Source organism: Piliocolobus tephrosceles, chromosome 1, assembly GCF_002776525.5.
Source record: "Piliocolobus tephrosceles isolate RC106 chromosome 1, ASM277652v3, whole genome shotgun sequence".
NCBI lineage: Eukaryota > Metazoa > Chordata > Mammalia > Primates > Cercopithecidae > Piliocolobus > Piliocolobus tephrosceles.
In genome coordinates this window covers 56,455,623-56,465,189 of record NC_045434.1, presented here as the reverse complement: position 1 = coordinate 56,465,189, position 9,567 = coordinate 56,455,623, and the positions used below count along the sequence as shown (strand labels likewise).

The 9,567-nt window shown below is 38.2% G+C and overlaps 1 pseudogene; it reads right to left on the bottom strand.

Moving 5' to 3' along the window:
* Nucleotides 1-2,971: 2,971 nt before the first annotated feature.
* On the bottom strand, nt 2,972-7,656 carry LOC111550991 (annotated as a pseudogene).
* Nucleotides 7,657-9,567: the final 1,911 nt, after the last annotated feature.

Here is a 9,567-nt window from a genome sequence, read left to right as displayed (position 1 = left end):
CATGATTACTTAAGTGGAATTAAGACATTATACAATACTTCATACTCCCTTTCCTCTCTCTTCCCCTTCTTTAACTGCTTAGTATTGCAAGATGCAGTATTATTAAATATATCAAAGTAATTCCTTTAGGAACTTTATATTATTAATTTACATCACAGAAAATATAGAGTGTAATATACTCATGCCTTAAAATAACTCATCTATACTTTATGTTACATGAAGAGAAAAAAAATCAATAATTTCCTTTTTTAATCCATGTCTTCCCAGATGAAGGCAGTCTAGTAAAAATGTGTGTATGCACTGGGAAATTCATTACCCTGACCATAAGTCTGCATTAAATGGTACATGTAACTGCAAGCTGTTTTTAAACAAAGGCTCTGCTTTCCTAAGTTCTGTTCTAACAGTAATAGCAAATGATAGCACCACTATAGCTGGGTCTCCATATCTTCGATTTTATGAAATGTCTCGATGAGGTGGTTTAATTGTTAATAAATCTAAAGTATCCTACCAGGATGCTTCATTAATTAAGACAGGGAAATTTCATTTTACAATGTTTCTTACACTGTATCTCATGAACCATATGCTGTCCAAAATGTTTTAGAAGAGAGTCATAAATAAAATACATAGGTAACTTAAGTTTATATTTAGGGAAACATTAGTGATATTTGCAGTGATGGAAGCTTGTTTGTTAAAGGACTAAGGTTCTAAGAAAGATTCCTGGCCTATAAATTTTGGTTCAAAATAGGAAAAAAGATAAAAGAGTTGAAATATTAAAATAAATTCACCTATATCTACCTATTAAATTTTTTAAGTTGAATTTTTTGCTTTTCTTTGGCTTGCAGACTAAGTCCAGAGAGAAGAAAACATTCTTTTGCAGTAGTTTTAAATGGCAGGCTATGGCAGGTGCTTCAGACCTGTCTGTAACCCAATCCCAGGAGCTGCTTGCTGATGGGGAACATTGGAGGCAGCTGGAGGAGCCTGGTGAGAAATGGTCCATGCAGCTCAGTAAGAAAATGGCCCGTTTTGGCTGTTTTCATGTTTAAAAGTGCCTATCAATTTTAAAAGCATTTAGAGGAGACTGAATTTAAACGGGTACCTCTGAGAAATGAGAAATTAAACTCTTTGACTTCTTACTGTACTACTGTAGGCTCCCCCTTTAAGCTCTCCCTCCTTCATTTGCTTTGCCTTTCCTTCTTTTCACATCTCTTTTTGCCCCACTTCCTTTCCTGTACAGGCTCATGCCTACCTGTTGTGATACAGTTAGTAAAGCTGTCTACATGCTCTGATGTGTATGAAGCATCTGTGCACATGATTCATTTACCAACACTGCTTAGAGCAAAGCATATCTCTACTACTTAGCAAACTCTTGACAAGTGGTTTCCATATTTCATATTCCATGTTGGGTGTCTCCTATATTCCAAGCTCTCCATGGAGAACAGGATAAGAACTGGAAAAGTCTGATCAAGGTGACCAGTGGAAAGGGGAAGAATGTTGTTAATCCCTAAAGGGGAGCCAGGGAGTTCTGTGGTGATACTGGGGCTTCTTGAGTTCTTGTTGTGGAGACTCAGCAGTTACTGCAAGGGTGTAAGTGGCAATAGTACAAAGCAGTATTTCCTAGATCTGTGAGTAGATCTACACATAGTGGTATCTAAGAGATTACTTCTTGGGTGTTTTCAAGTTTTAAAATAATGAGTTATGTGGCAAGAAGTACACATTCTTACATATATTTTTATACAGGTGATCAGACATAATCATTAGGATATAGAGTTTAGAAGTAACAAAATAAAAGCAGTCAAAACAGTCTAATAAGTTGTTTGCACAGAGATCTACAGATACAGTTGGTCATTGCTTAGTTTTCAGTGAATAAATAGGCATGCTTTATTCTCTTCTAGTCATTTAACAAACATTTATTTTTGTTTGGCTTGCAAACTTGTTTCGTCTGCAAGCCAAAGAAAAGTATCTACTGTGAACAGAAAATGTTTTACATACTGCAGATAAAACAGTGAACAAGATAGACAAGGACTCTGCTTTAACTGAGCTTATATTCCAAATGTGTGTGTTGAGGTAGGGAGAAGGTTGCCAAGAACTGTGAAGAGTCTGAGATTTTGCCATACTTGCAAGCTAATAAATAGGCCAGCTACAATTTCATGACCTCTGGATTAGTGACAAAGTGTAGTTTATTATTCACAGCCACGCAGCAGCCAAGTAGACATTATTTTCCTTGTGCTGGTTTCACGAACTCCAATACTCACAGGGTAACGTGAAGAGGGCCAGTAAACACCTACACCTGCAGTGAGTTATGTTACAGGACTGTGATTTTAAGTTTAAGGAACCCTAATGTTTTATAATGGGCAGTAACTATGCATGTCCTTTCCTTTTAGGGAGACACGCGTTCTCTCTTCCTGTTTATAAGTAAACCTGACCTTTGCCCTGCAGGGGGACCCTGTTTCTAATTTCAAAATTTATTCACTTTTTTTTTAAAAATCTGTACGTCTATTTTATTTCCATTAGAAAAATATTATCTATCTACAATTATCTATCCACTTTCTTCTTGGCATCTAACATTCCAACTTAAATACTTTAATTTTACTCAAATTAAAGCAGAATCGCATATCTGACATGAGAACAAAATGTTTCATATCATTAAATTAGTTTGAATTAGGTGTGTTCTTGATTATTTCTTAGCAACAATGACTCATCTTTCCTACCTGTTATTTTCCTTTTATTTATTTGAGTCACTCTTGAGTAATAAGTATTTCTTTCCTACATTCAGTAATATGGGTGTAAGTAATAATAATTTATTATATCAGTAACTGAATTAATCATCTAATCTTCAATTCATGCTTAGCTCTCCATATTCTATGGTATTTCCATAATAACTTCAGATATTTTAGTCAAACTCACATTTTCATCAGTTGTAAAAATTAAGATGTGAAAAGTTTCAGACTAAGTAACACTGGGCCACTTATAGTCATGCTGTTGTGAGAGGTCCTTCGACAGTTACTTCCTCAATTTCAACTCAGCCTCCTTTGAGCAAAGCAGCAACCAGGTAAACAGCACTTGCAGGAAAACTACTCTTGATTTCATGGACAGTAGGGAAGTCATTTATGTCAACCAACAAAACAGTTGTTTTTACTACATTAGTGAAGTCACAGCCTGCAGCTTTCAGAATTTTACTCACATTCTTGCTTAGCTTCTTTTGCTCAACAAGCTGTCCACTTGAAGGGTCCATGCCTATCTGTCCTGAACACAGCTTTACTGTAGGGTCTAGTGGCCCCTATGGCTTTCATGGTGCTGATCGCCTTTCTGATTAAGGATGACCTGGCTAACCCTTCTCTCTTGTGGCCCCTCCAGGAGAACGCCCTGCACCATTCCTGCTTGCTTCTTGCCTGACTGGCCTATTCACTGTTCTGAAAAGATTGTAGTGGTTCTGCTTGCAAGATGTGCAGAAACATGAGAGACCCTCTGACAGTGGACAGAGAGGAGATGGTCATATTTATACTGAAATATTTATGTGAACCATGAAGTGTATTGAACTCAGGCAAATCTCAGTTTTGACTTGTGATTTACATCAGCGATGCTGGTTCCCAGTATCAGTGTCTGCAGTCTTGTGAAAGAGCATGAACTCCATATTACCTGGTGGACTGACCCAGTGCCGTGTGAGCAATGTGGATCAGGATTCACTTTTCCACTCTGTGTCTCACGGTCTGTGTCACTTGGACTGATTGCATAGATTCTCTAAATCTGTTTCTTATAAACTGGGAATAATAAAACCTGCCTGATGGAGTTATTGGAAGATTAAATAAATAACATTTGTAAAATATTTAGCATAAAGTCTAGATAAAATAAGCATTCAATAAAGGGTAGATAGTTTTGTTTACTATCATAGGTGTCATAGACTCTGCTTTTAAATTTAATCCTTATAACAACACTGTAATATGATCTTCATTTTATAAATTAGGAAATGGAGACTCAGAGATTTGTCTGAAGTTACCAGCTAACAAGCAGTAGAGCCACAATTCTAACACAGTTCAGTCTGTGTCAAAGTTCACATCATGTACTACCCAGTAGACTTTAGGGGTGAAGTCTCTCTACTTCCCAGTCGAATTTCCTAATTCAGAATCCACCTCTGCAGGTGCGGTGGCTTCATGCTTGTAATCCCAGCACTCTGGGAAGCCAAGGAGAGCAGATTGCTTGAGCCCAGGAGTTTGAGACCAGCTTGGGCAACATGGAGTAACCCTGTCTCTACAAAAATTAGCCAGGCTTGGTGGTTTGCATCTGTAGTCCCATCTACTCGGGAGGCTGAATTGGAGGATCTACTGAGCCCAGGGAGATGGAGGATGAAGTTAGCCAGTAGAACCACTGCACTCCAGCCTGGGTGACAGAGTGAGACCCCATCCCAAAACAACAACAACAAGCAGACAAAACTCCCAAATCTGCCTTTGCCATTTATGATCTGTTTGATTTTGAATAAAATCCTTTATATAAAAATGGGGATAATAGCAGTACCTACTAGGTAAGGTGGTTATCAGGATGAAATGAAATAATATCTGCATAATGCCCGACAAATAGTAATAAAAACCACATTTATTGATCTCATTATTAGTTTTTATTACTATTATTATGACAGTAACATGGAGGCAAGTGACGTTACTTATTCCAGATGACCATTCGCCTTCACAGAAACTTGGGCCACAATGTTTAGCCTTCTGTGATGTAAATTTCCTATAAACTGTATATTAGAATAGTTTTGAGGATCAGTAAAGACGTTGATTATAAAGTATGGTGGATGCTTGGTACATAACCTTAGATTTGATTACGGGAAAGAAGAAAACATAATGTTCCATTAGTATAAAGATAATTTTGCTTTTCTATTTGCTTTTCCATTCCCCTAATAATTTTGGTACAAAATATAGCAGTGCATATTGACCCAAAAAATGAATAAAATATCACTTAATTTACTTCAGCTTACACATCGATTGCATGGGTTAACTCACCTTACATACATTTTATATAGTACTTAACTTTTATTTTATTTTATTTATTTATTTTTTGAGACAGAGTCTTGCTCTGTCGCCCAGACTGGAGTGCAGTGGCGCGATCTCGGTTCAGTGCAAACTCCGCCTCCTGGGTTCACGCCATTCTCCTGCCTCAGCCTCCCCAGTAGCTGGGACTACAGGCGCCCGCCACTACACCGGGCTATTTTTTTTTTGTATTTTTACTAGAGACGGGGTTTCACTGTGTTAGCCAGGATGGTCTCAATCTCCTGACCTCGTGATCTGCCCGCCTCGGCCTCCCAAAGTGCTGGGATTACAGGCTTGACCACCGCGCCCGGCCTTAACGTTTATTTTACAGGAAAAAGTTAGCAATATGACTTTTCATTAATGCTTAGTAAATATTTGCCAATGCACTAAACAATTTTAGTTTAGATAAAAATAGCATTGTGGACAAGTCAATGAGACCAAAAATACTATCTTCATGATTCTTTAGCTTCTAAAGACAAATTGCTACATTTAAAAGTTATGCCAGATTTCAAAAACAACATAGGATAGTGGGAAAGATCACAGATTCTAGAGCCAGCATTCCTCGGTTTGAATCCCAGCTTTGGTACTTTACTTGTGTGAATGTGGGCAAGCCCCTTAAGCTATTGGAGGTTCATCTCCTTATCCAGAAAATGGGGACAATGAAAGTATGTACTTCATAGAGTTGTTGGCAGGGTTTGTGAGTGCATGAAGTAATATACATGAAATGCTTGAACAACCTCCTGGTACACAGTAATATCATACAAGTGTTAACGATTGCTATTGCTATCCTCTTAGCCACTTCACATAGGAATTATCTCCTATACCGTGATCCTCAGAGCATCAGGATATGCAGGGACTGGGGGCCAGTGCTCTGCATCATGGCTGCAGAAGACCCTAGAATACTGCCTTCAGTAGCAGGACTTATAAGAAATCACTCCTCTGATGGGAATGTTTTGATTGGGCTTGTCAGAAGACCTGGTATTGTTGAATGCTTTTTGAAAATATGTTAACCAAATATCTTCGGATTATATTTTCCTTTTCCAATATTCTTTGTCAATATATGAGTATTTCTGACTTTCACAGCATTTATCAATTACCAGTTTCGCTGTTTATGTTGATCAGCTATATTGGTAAAACAAGAATTCATTTTTTTAAACAACTTACAGCATTATATTCAATGATGGTTATTTACCTTTTAATTAACTTTCTGAATCTTAAAGCATACCCATTAAATTCGAAAGCCAAAGATATCTAAAGCCAAAGAAGTTTTTTGTCTCTTATACTGTAGTGCTAGTCTTACATATTTACTTAATAATGAAAGCTGACCTCCTGGTTCTGGAACCTCTCCCATCTCTCCTAACACATCACCTCAGCCCACCCCTGGTGGCTCGGTCCTTGCCAATTTCCTCTTCCCTATGCCATTTCCCATACTTTCAATATTTTCATAAGCCTTCCTTAAACAGGCTTAAGATTCACGCCCAATGCACCTCATCTGTTTCTGACCTTCTCTGTAGCTACTGGAATATTTCTATCTTGTCCTCTAAATTAACAATGGGAAAGCATAAATAATCCCAATTTTTAAAGTTATTTTTCTTGGAAGAGGAATAGGTGATAGCACTTCTATAACACAAAAAGGACACTGTAGGGTGAAAAAAAGAAGGCTGAAAACTTGTTGAAAACCACATTCTCCAGGAAATAATCATGGTAATAGTAACATGTCATAGGAACACTGATGAAGAAAAAAATTACGGCAAAAGGCAAAAGGTACTTTGTTTTTTTCAACCATTTTAATGATGAATGGTTAAGATAAGCTGATGTATTTCTAAGCGCTAATAGTTTAAAGCACTCCCTTCTTCCCCAAAAGACGTAGATCCTTTCTCTAGGGTACTCACGCCAAATGGAAATTTTGGTGGACAGAGACTCTTTAATGTAACCCTCCTGAGAAAGGTGTACTAAAACATGAAGAAAAGCGACCTGACCATTCAGAAAAAAATTTAAAAAAACCAGAAATGAAAGTGAAGTTCACATTGTATCTATAAGATACAAACTGATTTTTTTCCTCCCACAGCCAGCTACAGTGATTTAAATAATAATTTATACATTTACTAAATTCCCATAGAGATGTACCTGCTGTTTTGATCCTTTCTTTTTAATAGCAATACATTGTGATGTATGGAAGCCCTTTGAAGAACCTCAGCCTGTGCTAAAAATCATGTGTTGGCCGACTGGATGCATTCGAGGAATTTATGGTCCAAATTAGCGTGAAATAATCAGCAAACGCTGTGTCGTCACGCTGTATCTCTTTACCAGATCCCCCAGTTCCCAGGTCAGCTAGAGCAATTATTAAAACACCCAATGGTCAGACGAATTTCTGCTAGTAGATGATTTTAAAAGAATGCTAAAGAATCCATTTGGAAAGGCCTGCAACCAAGCACCGCGTTCTCTAGTGAGTTTCCAGTACGGGGTAAGGTGCAGCATTGCCTCCCACTGCTTTCCTTTGCGCTAGCATATCAAAGGAATCTAAACGGCACGAGGACCTGCTACTGGTGGGAAGAAGGCCTTGGAAGGCGAGAGAAGTGCTGAGAGGTGGCGCGCAGCGACCAGTGCGCCAGTCTATCTTCCGGGAGCTCATTGCGGCGCAGTAACCGGAGATCCTCACCCGCCCGCCGCGACAAACGCAAGCACATTCTAAAGCCAGGCGCCTGGGAAGAAAACATCTCAGAGCAGAGTGGTGTTATTTTTAATGGAGCATGTGTTTGTCTTGCAAGTGTGTCGGAAGGAGGGGAGCAGGTGTCGGGTTCCTGAGCAGCACCTCTGATGCAGGATAAGAGGCCAAGGTTGGATTTCCCATGGCCTCACAAGATCTTTGATTTTGCAAATGGGATGTAATTGTCCAAATGGAGTGTATAACGCTATCCCTTCTCGGTGCGTTTGTACAGTTGTTTTCAAAGCAAACTGGCCTCAGGGTGCGGATTTCATGAGTAATCTTAGGGATGGAGCCAGGTCTTGTTAGGTAAAGATTAACAGCCCGATAAATAGAATCGGTGCACCACAATAAGATTAACACAAGGCAATGGCAGAGTTGATCTAAGATCTTCTTGGAAGGCAAAGATGTGCATCCCCCCTTTTTAATTTTTTTTTAAGAGTAAAAACATGAATTTGTCAATAATAAATTAATAACCCTCATGTAAGAGAGTTGTCAATATGAGAGACTCTATCTCCCATGTTCAGTAATAAAGCTACCTATTATTTTGGTAAGAAATGCCTAAATTGAAATTCCAAAGGGTATTATGAACTTGAATTAAAAAGGTAATGGATTTTTTAATAAGTTCTGGGTCAAGATGTATTATCAAACTATTTTCCATAGGGCATAGAATATACCATCTATCCTTTTAATAATGCCAGATCTAGTCTTACATCCAGCGGCCAGCTGAGGCTGCTTGCCTATTATAGCTCTCCCACCATCCCTAACAATGAACAAATAACTAGATGGCCTATGAAACATTTAAAATACAACTGTCTCCTAGAGAAACTGTTACTAGCAGAGACAGGTTTGATCCAGACTAGGATAACCTGCTTTGGGAAGGAGCAGATCAATATTGTTTGGGAGTACGTAGTGGAAGTAAATATTATGGTGAATTAAGTTAATCATAAAACAAATGATCTGTGCACTGACCTGCAGCCTGATTCTACTTATTTGTTCTAATGCAGTGCTATGCGAAGGATAATTCTGTGTGCTGCGAAATTCAAAGGGCTTTCAAAAAACTTTTTAATTATACAAACCATTTGTTAGTCACGAAAGCACTAAGTCTGCAAATCCTTAAAGACTGGCAAAGAACTTGACCATGCATTTGAAAAGTGCTCTGCATATTCTAAGTTGTAGGAGAAGAGTTTTCTTCTTTCCTGATTTATGGCTTGGGTCCAAAGCCAAAGTTATGTCTCTAAACCATTCTTTCCGTCATGCCTAACTGTCTGACTCTGCGATACTCTACAAACTTACCTCTTTTTGTGTGCTCTCATAGAATATTTTCTTGCTGCATCCCTCATCCTTCCTTCCATCTTTGCTGGGTCTGGAGACAGGTAGTATTTCTGTATGCAGCCACGGTGAAAAAGGGGGGTAAACTTGTTGACTAAAAGGTGGCTGAACTCAACAGACTTAAGTGTACTCTAAATGAAAAAGTAAATTATTGAGTTATAAATGGACGGAAAAAACTGCTTCATTACATATTTGGATAACTTCTGGTCAGGCATGAGTTAGCGTAGGACGTTGTCATAGCTATCTTCATAGTTGCATTAATTTTATATGGTTTTAGATTAATGCTGGAATTTACACTGTAGCTTAATATTGGAAGCATTACATTCATTGTTACAAATTGTCTTCTGTTTTTTAATATCTTCTATAAAACAAAAATCTCCATAAGATGAAAGAATGCCTGCCTCTCTCATCATGGACACATGTAGAGAGAGACAGTGGATCTGGAAAACAAATTTATACTTTTTCTGGAAATGGGAACCATTCATAAACCATTTAATGAGTTCAAGG